The 18533-nt window shown below is 33.9% G+C and overlaps 1 protein-coding gene across 7 annotated transcripts in view; it reads left to right on the forward strand.

The window, feature by feature from the left end:
- The window catches only part of Lrrc4c (leucine rich repeat containing 4C), a 1114683-nt gene that overhangs the window by 443169 nt on the left and 652981 nt on the right, over nucleotides 1-18533 (forward strand). For 6 of the 7 annotated variants that reach the window (XM_040284480.2, XM_078046209.1, XM_078046213.1 and 3 more), the window contains one exon: nucleotides 2192-2276. The gene's annotated coding sequence lies outside the window, so the exon portion shown is untranslated. Of the gene's footprint in view, nucleotides 1-2191; nucleotides 2281-18533 lie in introns of all 7 variants that reach the window. The other variant, XM_078046210.1, reaches the window with a different exon arrangement.

Raw genomic sequence — 18533 nt, forward strand, 5'->3', positions numbered from 1 at the left:
TTTGTTTGTTTGTTTTTTGGTGTAGATGGACACAATACCTTTATTTTATTTGTTTATTTTTTATGTGGCGTGAAGGATCAAACCCAGGGCCTCACACATGCTAGGAAAGCTCTCTACCATGAAGTCACAACCCCAACCACCTCACATGCCTGGACTTTTTAGCAGCAGCTAGTAGGCCAATGTGGTGTAAGCAGAGTAACCAAGAATGAAAGTTTGAGCATTTACGAGGGATAATGTTATGTGAGATTTCATTGGTCCTTTTAGTTATTCGGCTGCTATTAGAATAGATGAAAGTTGAAGATTTTGAGTAGAGGAGAGATATGGTCTAACATATATCTTAAGAGGATCACTTTTCTATTTTGAAAATAGACAAAGGAAATAATAAATTAAGCAAGACTTCTGAACAAGAAAACTTATAGTGGTTCACAGCAGTATTTTTGAAATAAATCAAGGAAAGTATGATCATGTTTTCATGATCACATTTGCTAAATATTTCATTTTCATATTTGCTAACATATGTTGTGAGGTACGAAAAAAATAGGAGAGTCAAGGTGAGTTCAAATCTTTTTGAATGAGACACTGTGAAAACAGGTTGTCCTTACCTGGATAGAGATGGAAGCAGGGGTAAAATGGTAATGTCAAGGAGCTCACTTTGGGATATTCTAAATTTAAATTGCCTATTAGCACTTGAAGTGGATATATTAAGAAGACAGTTGGTTTTAAATGGCACAAAATGTAAAATGTGAGCTAAAATACAACTTCGGCAATCTCAAGAATATAGATGTTATGTAAAGGTACTGTCCAGGTCTAGGTCTTGAAGTGTCCAGTTGTAAGACATGATGCATTGTATTACTGTAAGAAATGAAAAGGAAATGCCTGAAGACAGTAAGGCAGGCTGACCAATTGGGGGAGCAAAACTGAAAAGAAAAATACTTTATAAACCAAGTGAAAAAAAAATGCTTTAATTGGAAAGTATTTGTAATTTGTTATAGTGTGAACTATAGAAATATTAAAACAAAATCCCTGATTTAATTTAGTAGTTTATAGCACTTCTAAGTGTGTGATTTATTTCAGAATAGAGTAAGGAGAATTTGAACATTGTCTTTGAATGTCTTTTACACAGGGCAGATGATTAAATAAAGAACATACACACACTTACACACTCATAAAACTTCCTTGCTCTCAAAGCACAAAGACAGGAAAATAAATTAACAATGCTCAAAAATCTCACATTAAGCTATAAAATTTTGGGTAAGATAATTGAAATAGATAATAATTTTGATATGCACCTCCACAAGGGGAGAGGTAATATTTGAGCTGGGTATTAAAGAATGACTATCTTCATACATGTATTTTGTATAATGATGAATGAGGGCCTCCTTTCACCATCCATGCTATTCCAATTTGGTGTCAACATACCTTATATATAATCAGAGATATGATAAATTATTGTATAATGATGTATTAAGAATCGTAATGCAAAAATAAATAAATAAATATGAGTTTTTTGGTGGAAAATGGGGAAAAACAACATTTCAGGCTGAAAAGATAACATGAAAATGGGATACATGAAAAGGCAGAGTATGTTGAAGAATGAAGAATAAATTTATTTATCTGGGCATGGTGGCACATGCCAGTAATCCCAGAGACTTGAGAGGTGAGGCTGGAAGCTCACAAGTTTAAAACCAGCCTCAGCCTCTTATTGAGACCTTTAACAACTTAGTGAGACTCTGTCTCAACAAGAAAAATAAAAAAGACTGGAGATGTGGCTCAGTGATAAAGCACTCCTAAGTTCAAACCCCAATACCCAAAACAAACAAAAAAAAATTTGACAAAAGTAGTATGTACAAATAAAGATGGGATATGATAACACTAATACACCCTAACTTCCTTTGTGAAAAATCTTATTCACCTGTCAGTAGAAAGAAAACTTTGATAAACTGAGGTATTTTTCCAGAACCAAGTATTAGGATTACTATCATTTTATGATAAATCTTTTATATTCTCAGAAAAACCTCAAGGATGACATATTATAAGATAAATACATACTTTCATAAGTATATAAAAGAAATATAAATTGTTTCATTTGGGTTATTCCAATTAAGTAGGTTTTAATTTCACATCACTTTCTGGAGCTATTTTCTAACTTCCTTAAATGTAATGTTGTTTTTTAATTTTATCTCTTTCCTAGAAATGATTCTCTTTATTGCAAGTCTACAACATCACCCAGTGACAGTGGAGCCAAATAAGCAGGAACATCATTGGATACACTGAATGTATGTGAGTGCAATATGAATACCTTTTTTAAAAAAAAAGTAGAAAGAAAAATTGTCTTACATGCAACTTAAAGTGCCTTGGAAATGACTGTATTTGTGAATTAACATAGTTAACTGCTGGATACTTGGCAGCAAACAAGCTCTCTGGTGACTATGTCTTTGGTGCACACACCTGTGGCAGGGCACCATTTTTCCTCTAGACATGCAAATTGTAGTTTTGCACAGAATCTCTGTGTCTCTCTGGTAACAACCACTTTGCCTCTAGCAGAGCTTTCAAAGCCTGCATTCCGACTGCAGCTGCTTGTGTTCCCAATTACTCTACTCTGTACTTTCAACTGAACTTAGATTTATCCTTCATTTTTCTTTCTTGGTCACATGCATACATCAGATGCCACACACAGCTTTATTTGCCTCCATAAATTCAAGGTCAGCCAGTCAGGTTCTCTCTAAATCTTGAGTTTTGTATCACCTGTAACTCCCATGGTATTTCCCTTGCCAATTTCCAAGTTTGTATTTTTACACATGATTGTGCCACAGGACTCTGCCTGGTCCTAAGTAGAATTTGGCTATTCAACATGTTCCAGTCCTTCCCAGGTTGTTCAAATCTCTCTTCTCCCGGGGCTCAAACCTTTCCCTGACTTCATTAGTCTCAGGAGACCCAGCTTCCTGGTTTATAGAGAAGATAAGGCTGTCTGAGCTACCTGCACACCACTAAATTTTTTTTCTTTAGATGTTAAAATATCTCTGTTATCTTTAACTATCTTCTGTTTCTTGTTTCCCAATATAATCCTTTATTTTTAAAATCAATATTAACACTTTATATTTTTATCAACTTTATTAAAGCAACTATTTCTCTCTTGACTTGCACTTTCCATTTTCTTCATTCCTTCCTCCCAGGCAAAAATCAAAATATGCATTTTTTTCCTTATTCTGGAAATATTCAACCAACTCAAATCAGAACAAAACAATCTACTTCCATCTCACTAATCTTGTGAGTTTTTTGCCCAAATTAGACTCCCTTTTATCCTTTCACTTTTCTCTAAAGAGCTGTCAATACACTGTCAATACAAGGTGAATTCTGTAAGAGAAGAGGTTATTTAGTTGTGCACTGTATCTTCAGTACCTAACACAGTGTCTAGAATTGTCAGAGTGTGTCAGTTAAGTGAATATTTTCAGGTCCCCTCTCCTTTTTCACTCTCTCCCTGAACGTGAAGACTTTGCTTCAAGCTTTGCTTATGTTACTCTCACCAAGGTAATGAACAACAATGTCTCCCTCCTCTGTCACTCAACCCAAACAATGTTTGAAACACCCTCGAATATCCCCTATCATCATCTATCCTTATCACTTCATCCATGTCTCACCCCTTGAGGTCAGAGCAATTAGCTTGGTTATTTCTTTATCCTCCCTAACTCTTAGCTGAGGGCATATTATTCAATAATTACTAATGACATCAATTAATATCTCTAGGTACTGAGGGACCCTCTGACATTGTTCTGATCACATTGGTACTACCTTTGACAAAATATTTGGTTCCAGAAAAGAAAATGTAAAAATGTTATATAATAGCTTCCTATAAGCCATTTTGAGCTTATCAAAGGAATTTTTTTAAAATTACTCAGGATGAATCATGACATTAACATATGTACTGCATAATTATTTTTGATCATTTATTTAAGCAACTAAAAATATCTCTAAATAATATACATAGACACACAGAGACACAAATAGCACTTTTAATCCTGGCCACTTGAATGCACTATGATCAAACTTGAAATTCTTACAGTATATGTCAAATGGGGCTCTATGATAAACAGCATATTTATACATGTGACTTACACAAACGTCACATAAATAAACCAAGTGGAAACTGACCCTCCCAATAAGCTAACATTTTCAAAGGGACAACATGTAAGCCAAGTGAATCTTCAAGACTGCTGACTACACATGCATAAACACACATGTGCACACATGTTTAAAACATTGCTTGTAGCCACTTGACAAAATGAGTAGCCCTTAATGGGGTAATTTTGAAAGAAATAAAATCTTTTTTAAGGTCCTTTAAATTCTCAGTAAATGTACACAACACAAGGTAGAAAACAGACATGAAACTGTTTAAGGAATCTAAAAAGAGACTGAGGAATCACTCCACACTCACATTCCTTCTATCCTCATTTTTTGCCTTTCAAAAATAGGTTTTTGCTTTGTACTGTCTTTGATTCTCTTCTTTCTCTCACTCATATGGATCAGCTGCCAGAATGGAGCACATTTGGCCCAGGTTTGATATCCTAAGACTCTTTGGGGACACTGTTTCCTGTAATTACTTACAGCTGCATGCACTAAAACCCACGCATTCAAGTTCCCCTCCATGCACCTTGCTCAGGCCTTTGGGAAACCTTCAAGTCAGTGGAAGGGGATCAGGTAAATCCAAACTGATTGTTTGGTGGCTTGAGGGCCAGATAATTTATTTTTTAATTAACTTTTCTGTTTTCTCATTAGTTGTGACTTTATATAAATAGAAATAATTTATTTAAGAAAACTATGGTAGATTTAATTTTTTTTCTAGTAAAAATCTTGAATGTAACCCATTTTCAGACTTAATGTTTGAATTTAATTGCTTGTATAGTATCCACTCAGAAGGATCATTGATTATCAGAGGGAAGTTTAAGAAAATATGAATGATTTCCAATATACAGTCAAAGGTTACTCAATGAAAGGCATACACTCTGAGAAATGCATTGCAGGGCAGTTTTATTCCTCTGTGAACATTATAGAGTACTACCCTGACCCCAAACTACATGGTATTACCCACTACACACTTAAACTAAATGGTAGAGCATATTTTAAATTTATTTATTTACTTATTTTACTTTCTAAACTTTTTATTTTTATTTTAAAACTAAGTCTAGGCCTACACAGGATTAGGATCATCAATATCACTGTCTTCCACCTCTGCATCCTGTTCCACTGAAAGTTCTCCATTGTAAATTTCGTGGAGCTGTCATCTGCTACAATAATAATGCCCTCTTCAGGAATTCCTCCTGAAGGACCTTCCTGAGGCTGTCTTACATTTAGCTTTTAAAAAAGTATGTACATAGAAGGAGTGCACTCTAAAATGATATAGGATAGCAAGTACATAAACATGTTACATGGTTGTTTAATAAAAAGTGTTATGTATTATACATAATTATATGTGCTACATTTGTATTCATTGGTGGCATAATTGTATAAATAGCCCCTAGGTAAATAAATCTTCCTTCAATTATCTTAATAAGTGTATCAACCATTTCCTATCAGAAATCTAGTATATTGCCTCTCCTCGTCATTCTTTAATTAGCTTCATATTGACTATAACTTTGAAAAAATATGGCTAAGACTAGTAACAAAATGTAGGTATTTAAAATAAAAGCATAAACTCCTTGTTAGTACAGAAAGATATTCTGATTTAAAAACAAAGAAAGAAAGCAATATTACAGAGCAATTTTTTCTGTTTTCTTCCTTAATGTTTAAGTTGGCCACTGAAGTACATTCAAGGACTGAATTATTAAAAGGTGGTATTATTTCTGGTGAGCTTTCCTTTTTATCTGCAAATTGCATCATATTGTTGCATTCAACAAGTCAGATACTTATTTTAATGATTTGCTGATTGGTTTTTTTTTTCATTTTTAAAGAAGAGATGTCTAAAACCAATAGACTTAGATCTCTTTCATTTGGCAAGAACTCAAATGGGAAACATGCTTTGTTGTTCAATGACACAATTAGCCTTTGAACACTTTTTAACATTTGTGTTAAAAGAGACAGTTCTTGATATTAAACTTAACACTGCATAATGTTATACAATCACCCACCAAAATGTTTCTGCAGCATTTTAGTCTTTTAAATTTAGCTGCTGCTTTGAAATTCTAAAAGAAATTACAGACCTTTTATAGAAATTTTGGGAAATTGAGAGCATTTTTATAACCCTAACTGTAGAACAATGTAACATCAATTCATCTACATCAATTTTCTTATATTGTTTTAACTTTAGTGAACAAATAATATTTGCATCTATAAGCCAGATATTTTTCTAATTCCTGTAATTCATAATAATTAATTTTAGATATTTTTAAGGAAACTGCTTTCTCTGAAGTAAATATCCAATAAATGATAGTTATTGTTATTTAATAAAATACTCAATGCAGTTTTAAAATTACAAATTGCTTCCATTACAGAGATGTTAGGATATACCTATTCCCATATTATAAATTAGCAATTCTCATCAATTCTAGGATATATCATTCTTCTCAAATTTTTCCAACTTTAAACTTGAGGCACATTATGTAATAGGGCAAAATAGTCTATTTATTTCTTTTGTGAAATACATAAACAGCAAAGTCCATTGTATCTTAATATTTTGACTTCTGAGATTTGATTGCTAGACATTGGAGATTGTGTTTGGGGGTGGACATGCATGGCCATGGCTTTGGAAATTTTTGTCTTATGCTTTACATGACATCTGGAAGACCTTTCTATTTTTAACCATTAAAATTGCTGCAACACCATAAAATTTGGGCAGTAAAACAAAAAAGAGAAAGTAATTAGTTTTATTGCCTATAGAGATTTTAAAAACCATGATTTTACTATATTTCTCTTTCAAACTTCTAAATAATGCTTTAAGTCATATACATTATTTACAAATAAAAATATGTTTATATTGATTCTTCAAGTAAAAGTATTAAAAAATAAATGAAAAGCATTTTCCCCTCTGACACACCATCTTCATTAGCCCAGGGAGATCCATGTCTTTCTTCTGACCTCTGCAAACGTAACATAAGTACTTTGTGTGGGTTCATGCCTCCTAATTTATAGCCATTTGTAGTTATAGATATGTACCCCAATTTTTCACTTAGCCAAAGAGCCCAGTGTTTATGGGAAACTATTATTCATTTGATCAGGGTAATCTAAACTCTGAAACTTGGGGTGCTGATGTGTTTTGGGCAAATGTCTTTCCCAGCTTGGCCAACTTCCACCCTGGAAAAAATGGACATGCTATAGAATATGAACAAAAGATTTATTATATCCCTCTGAGTAGATTTTTCTAAATGACCCCAAGCAGTAAGAATGTCCCATTCCACTCTTCTGCTTCATGGTATTCTATATTTGCTTATTGATTTCTGGTGAGTTTTCCTTGGAAACAACAGGCCCTCACAGCATAGAGATTCCACATACAGTAGTAATATTGATCTGGGCAAAAGGCTTGACACAAATATCTCCCTCAATATTTCTATGATTAAAATAAAAAAAGGTAAAAATTTTATCTAACAGAGTCAGGACCCAGGATGAGAATAAAGTTTTACACGTAATCTTCAGGGGACATCATGGAACACTTTCAGGGGCCCATAAAATATGCTCACAGTTGGAGATGTCCCTAGAAGACTCCACATCTGGGTATAGGAGGTGAAACCTTCTGTCACTACTGCAGGCTCAGCAGCTGTGTTTTTCTCTGTAGCCTCGGCACCTGATTCCTCCCAGGTTCTGCCCATCAGGCAAACCAAAGCATCACAACCCTATTAAAAAAATGAATATATAGTGGTTTGATACACATACTTCTCTCGGTAATTCAGCAAAAACTAAGTTCCATGTGGAGCAAGAAAGTGAGCTATGATATGTCAACAAAATGTTGCTACATCTATTGTACTTGCAGGCCAAAATACCAGTTACTTATAATAATAGAAATTAGATTTTAATTAATATATCCTCCGCTATTAATCCATTTGTGACTGCCTGAAAAGGCTTTAATAGCATAGTAGGAAACACATCCACATAAAGAATAATTCCAAAGTAAAAGGAGCTGTAATCTTTAGTTTCCAATTAACCATATACAGAATAGGCATATATGTCTTATGCATTTGTTTTTCTTGGAAGCACCTATCAGTTCTTTGTATATTTACATTCTTTTTTCTAAGCAAATTAAATTTTTTTCTACAGCTATTTTGGTAACAGAAATTTGATCAGCATCCAGTAAATACACATTTTCTTACCTCTAACAAGGACTAGATATTTCATGATATATTGCCTGCTCTACTATACACGTAATTCAAATTTTCTCTCACATAAATTGGATCATTTTATTCATTTCCTTTTATACAATAACACACTCATTTTAGCAGTATCAGAAAATATAATTTCCTTAAAAGTCTATATACCCATGATACTTCTCTGCCAAATATAACCATCATTAACTCTGATGCACATACATTTAGATGTTTGCTCTATAGTTATCTCCATTGTTCATTCAGTGATTTATTGTAAATACCTTAAGTTTTTAGTAAATATGCATGTAGCACTTTTATGTTCCATATTTCTTTGTAAACTTTTATTCTGAATTATCTAAGTAATACTTCGTGTTAAGAGTTTGGCTTATGCAAGTTTTTATTGTTAAACTTCTTCATCCTAGCACTGATTCTATCAGTGTTTGGGGATATCCTTCATTATCTTGGTAGAAACTACTTACCACAAGAAACTATTGCTGTAACGGTTATATATAATCTGAGTGTTTTACATCCCTGCCAAATCTAGAAAATTTTATCTAGCAGTGTAAGAGAGCACTTTTTTTATTTTATTAAATATTTACATAGCTGATAAATGGTCATTCCCTTCTATTATTTTAATTTATTTTTCCTTAACACTAATGAGCATTCACATTTTTTAGACACTTATTGTCTATTTCTTTCCTTTTGTAATTGCCCATTTTTGTCCTTGGCTGGGTCATATTTGCCAAGTATGAAGCAAGAAGAAAGAATACAATCTACAATACAGGTTCCAGCAAAGAGAGAAAGGAGGCATTCTCCCTCCTGAGCTGGGCTGCCTGCTGGAAAGGAAGCTCTTTCCCTAGAAGTCTGTGATGAATTTGGCATTTGTACTGAATGCCAAAAGCAAATATGCAATTTAGTGAACCTCAAGTCTGACTGATTCATGGTATTTGTGTTGATTAAAGGAAAAACAACATAGATTTTGACTTTCTTTTTTTTTTTTTTCACCACCTGTTAGCAGGCAGTATCAACACTGTTGGAAATAAAGGTTAGGGTATTTTTACATTTAAATCTCAACGAGCTGGAAAGGACACACTCTTGACCATCAACCATCTTTTAGGTAGCGAACTAAGAATTTAGTCGTATTATTTCTATGAATAGATTTACAATTGTATTTCGGAATCCATTTTATCCATGTTTATATTTCCAGGGCTAAGAATAATGTCTGGTAGGTAGGAGAAAGTTCAGTAAAAGCAGAATTATCTCCAGCTTGAGATTTGAAAACTAATGACCACAGTGACAGTGTTGTTTTTACTGTGGTGATCCAGCTAGAAAGAGAGTCTTGGGATTCAACATAAGCTTGTCTAAACGCAGACTCTTTGCTTTGTAATATCTCATCTTATCCTCTTATACTATCATGCTTTGTTTTACATTCCATCTGTACCATATATTAGATTTTTTTTAAAAAGATGTTTTGGATTGGGAAAAGCAAACCCAACATCTCAGTGGCTTAAAATAATAGAGTTCCTTCTGAATGCCACAGTTGCAGAACTGAGCCTGTTAAGGGTTCTGCTTCCTGTTGTCCATCCTCCAGTATCCAGTCTCAGGTAGCAAATACTTCCAGGACCACTGATGGTTGCCAAAAAAAAGGAATAGAGAAAGAAAATGCTGAATAACTTTTCTCTGAAATACTGAAGCTCCTACCAGAAATGACATGTAACACACATCTGCTCATATTTCACTGATCAAAGCAAGGCATGAATTAAACTTCAGGTATGCTGTGAGAATGGAAAAGTGAAATTTGATGGGTATAATGTAATGTAATCATAAGTGTCCTTACCGATGAAAGGATTTGGCAAGACAAACAAAAGATGTGAAAACCTGCATAGGAGGAAAAAAAAATATTGCTCTGGTCACTAAATATTCAAATCACTCTGTTATAGTTGGAGTTTTTTTGTTTTGTTTTGTTTTAGTTTTTGTTATTTTTGCTCTGACTAAAAGATCTGGCAAGTACAATTTTAGAGAAGGAAAGTTTTTTCTTGGGGGGCTTATGATTTCAGAGTTCTCGGTCCATAGACAGCTGGCTCCATTCCTCAGGGTTCATGGCAGCAGAGTATGGTGGAGGGAAGCAGCTCATATGATGATTAGGAAGCAGAGAGAGAAGCCACTCAGCAAATGCAAACTATATACCCCAAAGGCACACCCCCATGACCCACCTCATCCAGCCAACCCTACCTGCTTTCAGTTATGACTCCGTCTATCCCTATTTGGGGATTAATTCACTGATTGGATTAAGGCTCTCATAACTTAATCATTTCACCTCTTTCAAAGTTCTTACATTGTCTGACATCTGAGTTTTTTGGGGGACATCTAATATCTAAACAATAGTATACTCATATCTAGGCAAAGCACATTTAGTCTCTTCTTGGAAGACACAGAAATGCATCCAGTTGCTGAATCCAGGGCTGAGTGTCTGAGCTATAGATTCTCAGGCTCTGAATTCTCTTTATCATGTCTGGCCATGGCTTCTGTTGAATGGAGACCTATGAATCAAAGAACAAATTAACTGTCATCTCACAGATTATATGTACTGATTAGACACTAACAAAAATAAATACTTCTTTGGCACTGATTAAGTGTAATTTTATTCTATCAGAGATGTCCTGTCCAGGATTGTGTGCAATTTTATTCTATCAGAAGGGACCCTCTGTCCATGGAATTGCAATCCATATTTTCTTACATCCGCCTTTGAGGGATACTTTTGAATTTCCATTTTCAAATAAATGCATTTAAACAGATACATAAAAACTTATAATTGTTCTTATTAGTGGAATAATATGATATTTATATGTGTGTATGTATCGTGAATTGTTTAAATTAGGTTAAACTTTTCTATCTCAAAAATGTATCACTTCTTCATGATAAATCTTTCAAAATCCTTTCTTCTAGCATTTTTATATATGCAGTGCATTATTGTTATATATAGTTAATACACTGTGTACTTGTGTACTAGAATTTCTTGTTCCTAACTGTAACTGTAGATATTTTACCATTTCTCCATCTTTCTTATTCTCCCCCATCTCTGGTAATTACCATTCTTTGTTTGACTTCTATGATATCAATGATTTTTAGATTTCACATTTAAGAGAAATCATACAGCCCTTGTCTTTCCATTTCTGATTTTTTCTTTTAACATAACTCTCTCCAGTTTTATCCTTGTTGTTGCCAATTACAAGGTTTAATTTTTTTAAATGGATGAATATTTTCCACTGTATACTACATTTTCTTTATCCATCCACCAGTGGATGGATACTTTCATTGTTTCTATTCTTAGCTGTTGTCAATACTGGTGCAGGAAACATGGGAGTGCAGATGTCTCTTTGACATACTGACTTCACTTCCTCCCAGGAGTGGAATGTTACTACTAATAAGCAATATGGCACAAATAAAGTAAAAAAAAAGTACACTTAAGAGAATGGGCTTTCCTTGGTGACTTATATAGCTTCATCAACCTGTTTCTGCTCTAAGATTTTTTTAATACAGTCTCTTCTCCCAAACCCTAGTTGACTTCTTGTCTATTTAACTTCAGTACTGTTTTGTTTGCCATTCTGTTGCTACTTGTTAAGCATCTTTCTTGGCTCTTGCTATATTTCTTTGTTCCCTATTACTTCTCTCTCTTTCTAAACTAAAATATGGGTTTCTAGAGTCTGTTGAGTTTTAGTAGGAGAACAGCTGTCTGTGTCTTCTGTTCAGCTAACACAAATAAAAAGGCAGCTGGACTCTTCTTCTGAGACAACATAATCCCTTCTAGGCTTTTAACAATGGGTTGGATGGTCATACTTTTATTGGATATTTCCTGTAAGTTTGAGTTATAAAGAACTTTGTCCCTTGTCATTTTATGTTTTATGCTGCAAGTCCCTGAAATCATGGAATGTCTTTATTCCTCTTAATGACTAATTATAACCTTGCTAATTATTTTCCAAACTCCTTTTTCCCCTAATCCATTGCTAAATGCAAACAAACTAGAGAACAAGTATTCCATAGTTTAATTTTTACCCCCCAAAATAAAAATTTATTAGTTCTACTGAATGACTTTCAACATAAGAGAGGTAATTAGTTTTGCCAAATGCTTCATCATTACTTGAAAAAAGTTACCATATTTTCCATCTCTTCACAATTTTCTCACTCATGGTATTCCTTCAGTCATATTTTAGTTTTTGCTATGACAGAATTCTTCCAGGTACCAATTTGTTTATGAATCCAAATGTGCTCATTGAATAAAAATGAACAAACCAAAAACCTTCAACATATCAGCGTCTTAATAATGAAGGAATATATTTGACTTACACTGTGTATCCACCATGGATCAGCTCTGCTCTGTGATTTCATTCAATACTCCAGCTTGATGGGTTTCATCTCTATGTCTTGCTGAGGGGGACAAATAGAACATAGAAAACAGTACACTGACTAATAAATACTAAGTGTGAATTCTGCTCACAAGTTATTGGGAAAAGCAATATACATTTAACTTTAAAGGAACTGGAAACTATAATGCTACCATATCTCTAGAAGGGTAACTAGAAAGTTGGAGCTAACAATTATAGTGACTACCATATTCTTATACCCTGAATATTTTATTGTTCAGAAGATTAACACTTAGAGGTCAACCATTTTTTCTCTTGTTGATAGTTAACATCTTTATTCATTGCATAGTAATAAATACACATTTGTTTAATTGAGGGGATGATTTAGTTAGCTTGTGCATCGCTATGACAAAAATATCCAACAAGAACAACTTAAAGAAAGAAAAGTTTTTTTGGGGGGGCTCACAATTTCAGAGGTTTTAGTCCATAGATGGTAAACACCATTGCTCTGGGCCCAAGGTGAGACAGTACATCATGGTGGAAGGACCCAGTGGAGGAAAGCAGCTCAGTTCCTGAAGGTATCAGAAAACAGAAGGCAAGAAGAGTTCAGGGACCACAGGGAAGATGCACCCTTCCAGGGCACAGTCCCAGTGGCCCATCTCCTCCAGCCATGCCCTACTTGCCTGCAGTTACCATCCTAGTTCTTTAAAACTAGGATGCATTGGTTAGGTTAAAGCTCTCACAATCCAATCATTGCACCTCCGTACATTCCTACTCCTAAGCTTTTGGAACACACCCTATATCCAAATCACAACAGTGGAATACAACGATGTTTCCTAAATATGGATTGTCAGAAAGATGCATGGCATTTTAAAGTTGTAGAATTCACTTTTCCCATATCATTTAACACAACTTCTCATTTGTCACTGTCCCTGTATTGGTAGGCTTTGAGTAATAACCAACCCTCCAAAGTGGAATATAAATTACTTACAAATTACAGGTAGTTTAAATAAACACAGGAGGCAAATTGGAAGGGGAGTGTTGAATTGGGGTGTACTTGTGATAATGAATCATATTCTTTATCAGAAACAGTTAAAATGATCTTGAAATGATCTTTAGTGTATGTTCCCCCCATACACTAAAGAATAAAATTCCTTATAAAACACAAAGTTTGCAAAGTATCTAATAATTAATAAGAGTATTTCCAAACTTTGTTGAAATTTCCAAAGTTTGTTGTACTCAATGAGTCTTGGTGCTGTTTGCCTTTGGGAAATACAAATAAAGTGTTTAAGTATTTTTCTATGAAGCAGCAAAGAGTGAAGGATTCAAAAATGAGGTTCTGGCATAGAAAGAATGTGCAACATGTTTCATAATGCTCCCCTATAAATTTCATGTGAATTTATAAGTATCTAGAGGGTATTGATTTTTCATTGTTATGGTATCAAATTATTACAAACTTGTAAAAGAAAACATGATTATCTTATAATTCTTTTTTTAAAAATATCTTTGCAGTTGTAGATGGACACAATGCCTTTATTTTATTTGTATGTGGTGCCAGGGATTGAACCCAGTGCCTCACACATGCGAGGCAAGCGCTCTACCACTGAGCCACAACCCCAGCCCTTATAATTCTTTATACTACAAGTCCAGCAGAGGTTTCATTTGGATTTTGTCAGATGTCAGTAGAGCTGTGTTCTTTTCTAAGCTCCATGGGTGAATCCATTTCCTTGGTAATAACATTTGCTAGAAAAAAAAAAAAAAACCTCAGTTCTTTGCAGTTATGGTACTGATTCTTATTTCTTTGCTGACTATCAGCTGAGGGTCATTCCACCTCTAGAGGTCATTCATATTTCTTGGGTCATCTTCAAAGATAGCAATACCAGGCCAAGTCCCTCTCATGCTTCCCATCTCAGTTCCTCCTCCAATTTCAATTCTCTGACCTATTTTACTCTTTTCTTTTCCAAGGGTAAGGACTTGTTTTATTAGTTTGAGCCAACCTGGATAATCCAGGGTAATTTGCCAATTTCCAAATCCTTAATTTTAATCGTATCTGTGAAATATTCATGTTTTTAACGTGTTCTGGAAGAGAAGAATCCACAGAAGGATATTCATATTTTCTGAAAATTAGGTCATGGGCGTCTTGGAATCTGGAGCACATTATTCTGCCTTTATAAAGAAATAAATTTTATATTCATGTGTAGACTTCTCTGAGATGAACCACTGAATGGAATATTTAAAATTTCCTGTTAGAAGTAAACACACACGAGAGGAGCCACTCATGGATTAGAATAAACTTAAATGTGGTCTGCCCTATTAGCATGGAGAGAATAATTGCACTCTCTCTTAGCTACAGAAGTACAGGAAATTTATCATACTTAGCCTAGACCTATTCCCAGAAGAGACCCCATAAACCAATATGTAAAAGAGCATGCAACCAGAGGCTATCCGCTTAGTTTGTGAATGTGAAAGTACTTTGTGGGCTCATAAATAGTCATAAACATAAAGTGCTTTTATTTAATATCTTCACTCTATTATGATTATGAATGTGTGGCCCTATCTGCTGACTGTGTCCTACAAAAATAAGTACAAATATAATGTGTGATTAAACTTGGCCAAAGTGGAGTTAATTAACCAGAGATGAGAAAAATTATGGAATATTTGATAGGCATCTTTATTTTGACAAAGAATTAACAGAAGAATGATGGTTAGAAACAATCTGTGTCTTCTTGGAGGTTGAAGTTGTCCCAATGAATGCATGCTTTCAAGATACTGATTTCTGCTAAATAGAAGGAAAAGTTTTCTAATATTCTGACCAGTATAATAATTTGCATTATGAGATAATAACATCCCTGTTACTAAACGCCACCAAACATTGGTAAAGGATACCTTAGTGGAGATATTATTGACCAGTTTGAGTGCTGATGAGATAGATTGAATACTTATTTGAGTGACCCTGTTTTCCTAATCAAACATTCTAAAAATTTTTCATCTGAGGAAAATTTTTTTTCTAACATTTTTTCTTAAAGATGTAAAAATTAAATCCCATGTTGTCTGAATTGAATTCTCATACTTTAAAGCATAGCCTTTACATCAAATGTGTGGATTCCTATGGGCTAACAATGATAATTATTATTCACATTTATAAATTGATCACTACACACTCTTTCTTGTTAATATTAGCATTACAGGAAGCAATATTTTAGCATTATGTTTGTTTTAGGGATATATGTGTACAGACCAGACCAAAGATTTTATAAATTTGTACAGGGAGAGAAACAGTAAACTAAGGAGCATATAAACATAACCATGAGCAGTTATTGCTATAAAGAAGATAAGCCAAATGATAGTATAGAAAGAATGGCAGGGAGATAAAATTTTTTTTAAAAAAAAGTAATCAGAGGATAATTTTCAGTTTATGAAGATATTTAAACTGATCCTGAATTGTAGGAAAAAATGATCTCCTTTAGAAAATAAAATCCTACTAAGTTATTTATTCTTTCAAAATCCTATGAATTAAGAACTTTTGGTATCCTGATTTCATAGAGAAAGAAAGTGAGACTTTATAAAGATTTACATGCAAGTTTAAAGGCTAATAAAGCTTGTATTGGGATCCAAATATATAAGACCCCAGAGCCTGATACAGCTGAAATCCATGACCTTTAGTTTTTAGATCCTTCCAATGCTAACTTTCTGTGACTGAAACTGACTAGTACAATTTCAACAGAGTGAACATATGGAGCCAGGATTTTCCCTCTGTGGGCTAATGAATTAACTGCTACCTTCAAGATTACTGAACTTTAATAAAGAAGTTAGAATATTGTGAATTGGAAATATATCTCGGAGCAGATGGAGCTAATTACAATTTTTTTTATTTTGGACTTAATTCATATCTCACAATGGTGAAAGACAATCTCACATGGTGAAAGACAATCAATTTCTCAGTTGTTTTTCCTATTGGATGCCACTTTGATGATACTGATGTTTTGCAAGATAATTGGTTCCGGCCAATATGACTTGGGGAACCAGGAAGAATATGCATCCTTTGAAGGAAGGACTTTCTTTTGGGCTTAGCATAGAAAATGGAATGAGGTAATGAAAAAATGGGTAGAAAAGAGATTTATGCAAGAGTCCCTACTAGCTCTGCCACTATGTGACATTTGGGAAAGCCCCTTCATTTCTGTGAAACTCAGATTTTTCATCTTTCAATGACGATCAGACTGAATGGCAAATTTATTAAACTGCTCTCTTCTTCAGGTTAATAAACTACTACAAATAACAGATGTGAGTCAAGATTCATGAACAAAAGAATCCTCAAGGATGGAAACCATCCTGAGCAGGATGCTTAAAGGGATATAATGCATTTAGGGGCTCAATGTAAGGGTAACAGCAAGACTGATTTGAACAGTTTTGGGTAATATTCCTAATATAAATTTTCCACCAAATAAAATTTGTTTATTAGATTCCATTTCTTCTCTTCATGTTTGCTGACAATTCTTTAAGTCTATCTATACCTCATTAGCAGTATCATATGTGTATTTGGCAGGCATCCCAGTCTCTTTTTAAATCAGAACACACACACAGATGCACACACATACACACACACATGCTGGCATTACCACATTGTTAGGAATGCTATGTATTTACCATTAGTATCTCCATCCTCTAAATAAAAATTCAGAAAAGATTATTCTACCATGGGGACCTAAAGAGCTGTGTCCTATATTTCATATCTTGTCAATTCTAAGGAAATACTTAGTAAAAGATAAAACATCTCAAATTGCTAATAATCTACCAATCTTAGAGATTAATATGATCTTCATGCATTTTGCAATTGAGTGCTTTCTAGGAGCATGGATCTTGTTGCTGTGCTCAATAAACATAATTTTGATATAAAATGATGCCTAACCCATATTGCTTTTGTTATTGTAATTGTGTTAAATAATGCAGATATTGAGCATTTTTTGACATAAGGGACCTGTTTACATTATTAAAACCTACTGTACTTTACAATGTGAAGGGGGATTATCTATATAATTCATATTATCTTAATGGTAGACACTTGATTTGTGGAGTGTTATGGTTCTCATTTATCTTGCTAATTACCTTAAAAGTTACAGGTTTTGTTATCCTTTTCTCTAAGATGAGAAAATGAACCTCAACAATTTTAAAATCACTTAGCTATTAACTGGTAGAGCTGAGACTTGACTCAGATACTAAGGACGTAGTCACTATTTTTACTCCATGAAATCTATTATAAAATTATCAACTGTCACAGATTTCATAATTTAAGCAGCCCAAGAATTTTTGATAAGTGGAACTCATACATCAGAGGCCATTTATATCAATTATCTTAGGAGAAAAATAATGCCCACAAATGCTCTCAGCTCCAGGCTGAAGAGCATAGTCTGCAGAGCCAGCCACGTGTTCAGGATGAATATTTACCCAGTGAAGTGCTATGCGAATTTTTTTCTTAGTTTTCTATTTGGAGAGAAGTATTCAGGAATATTTCATCTCAATCATAAATACAAGTTTTGGCCCCTTTTCTAGCCACGTTATACAGATAAACAACAACAACAACAACAAAAGATAAATGATACTGCATTAAGTGTTGTCACTATGAAGTTTTAGAACTGAAAATGAAAATTTAAACTTCTATTGAATTTAAGTTACAGAAATGTCATCATTGACTTTTTTCAAGATAAAAATTATTCTGTTTCTCAATTATCATTGCTTGTTTTTCCCCTTACACATAGAAAAAGTATTTTGAATGTGCCCACAGTATGAATTACAGTAAATAAATGTGTAATTATGACAAACATTAGTGGATGTATAGATATTAAAAGTAGTTATGAGCAGGGTACAGTAGTGCACACATATAATCCTA

This window comes from Ictidomys tridecemlineatus, chromosome 4 (assembly GCF_052094955.1).
Source record: "Ictidomys tridecemlineatus isolate mIctTri1 chromosome 4, mIctTri1.hap1, whole genome shotgun sequence".
NCBI lineage: Eukaryota > Metazoa > Chordata > Mammalia > Rodentia > Sciuridae > Ictidomys > Ictidomys tridecemlineatus.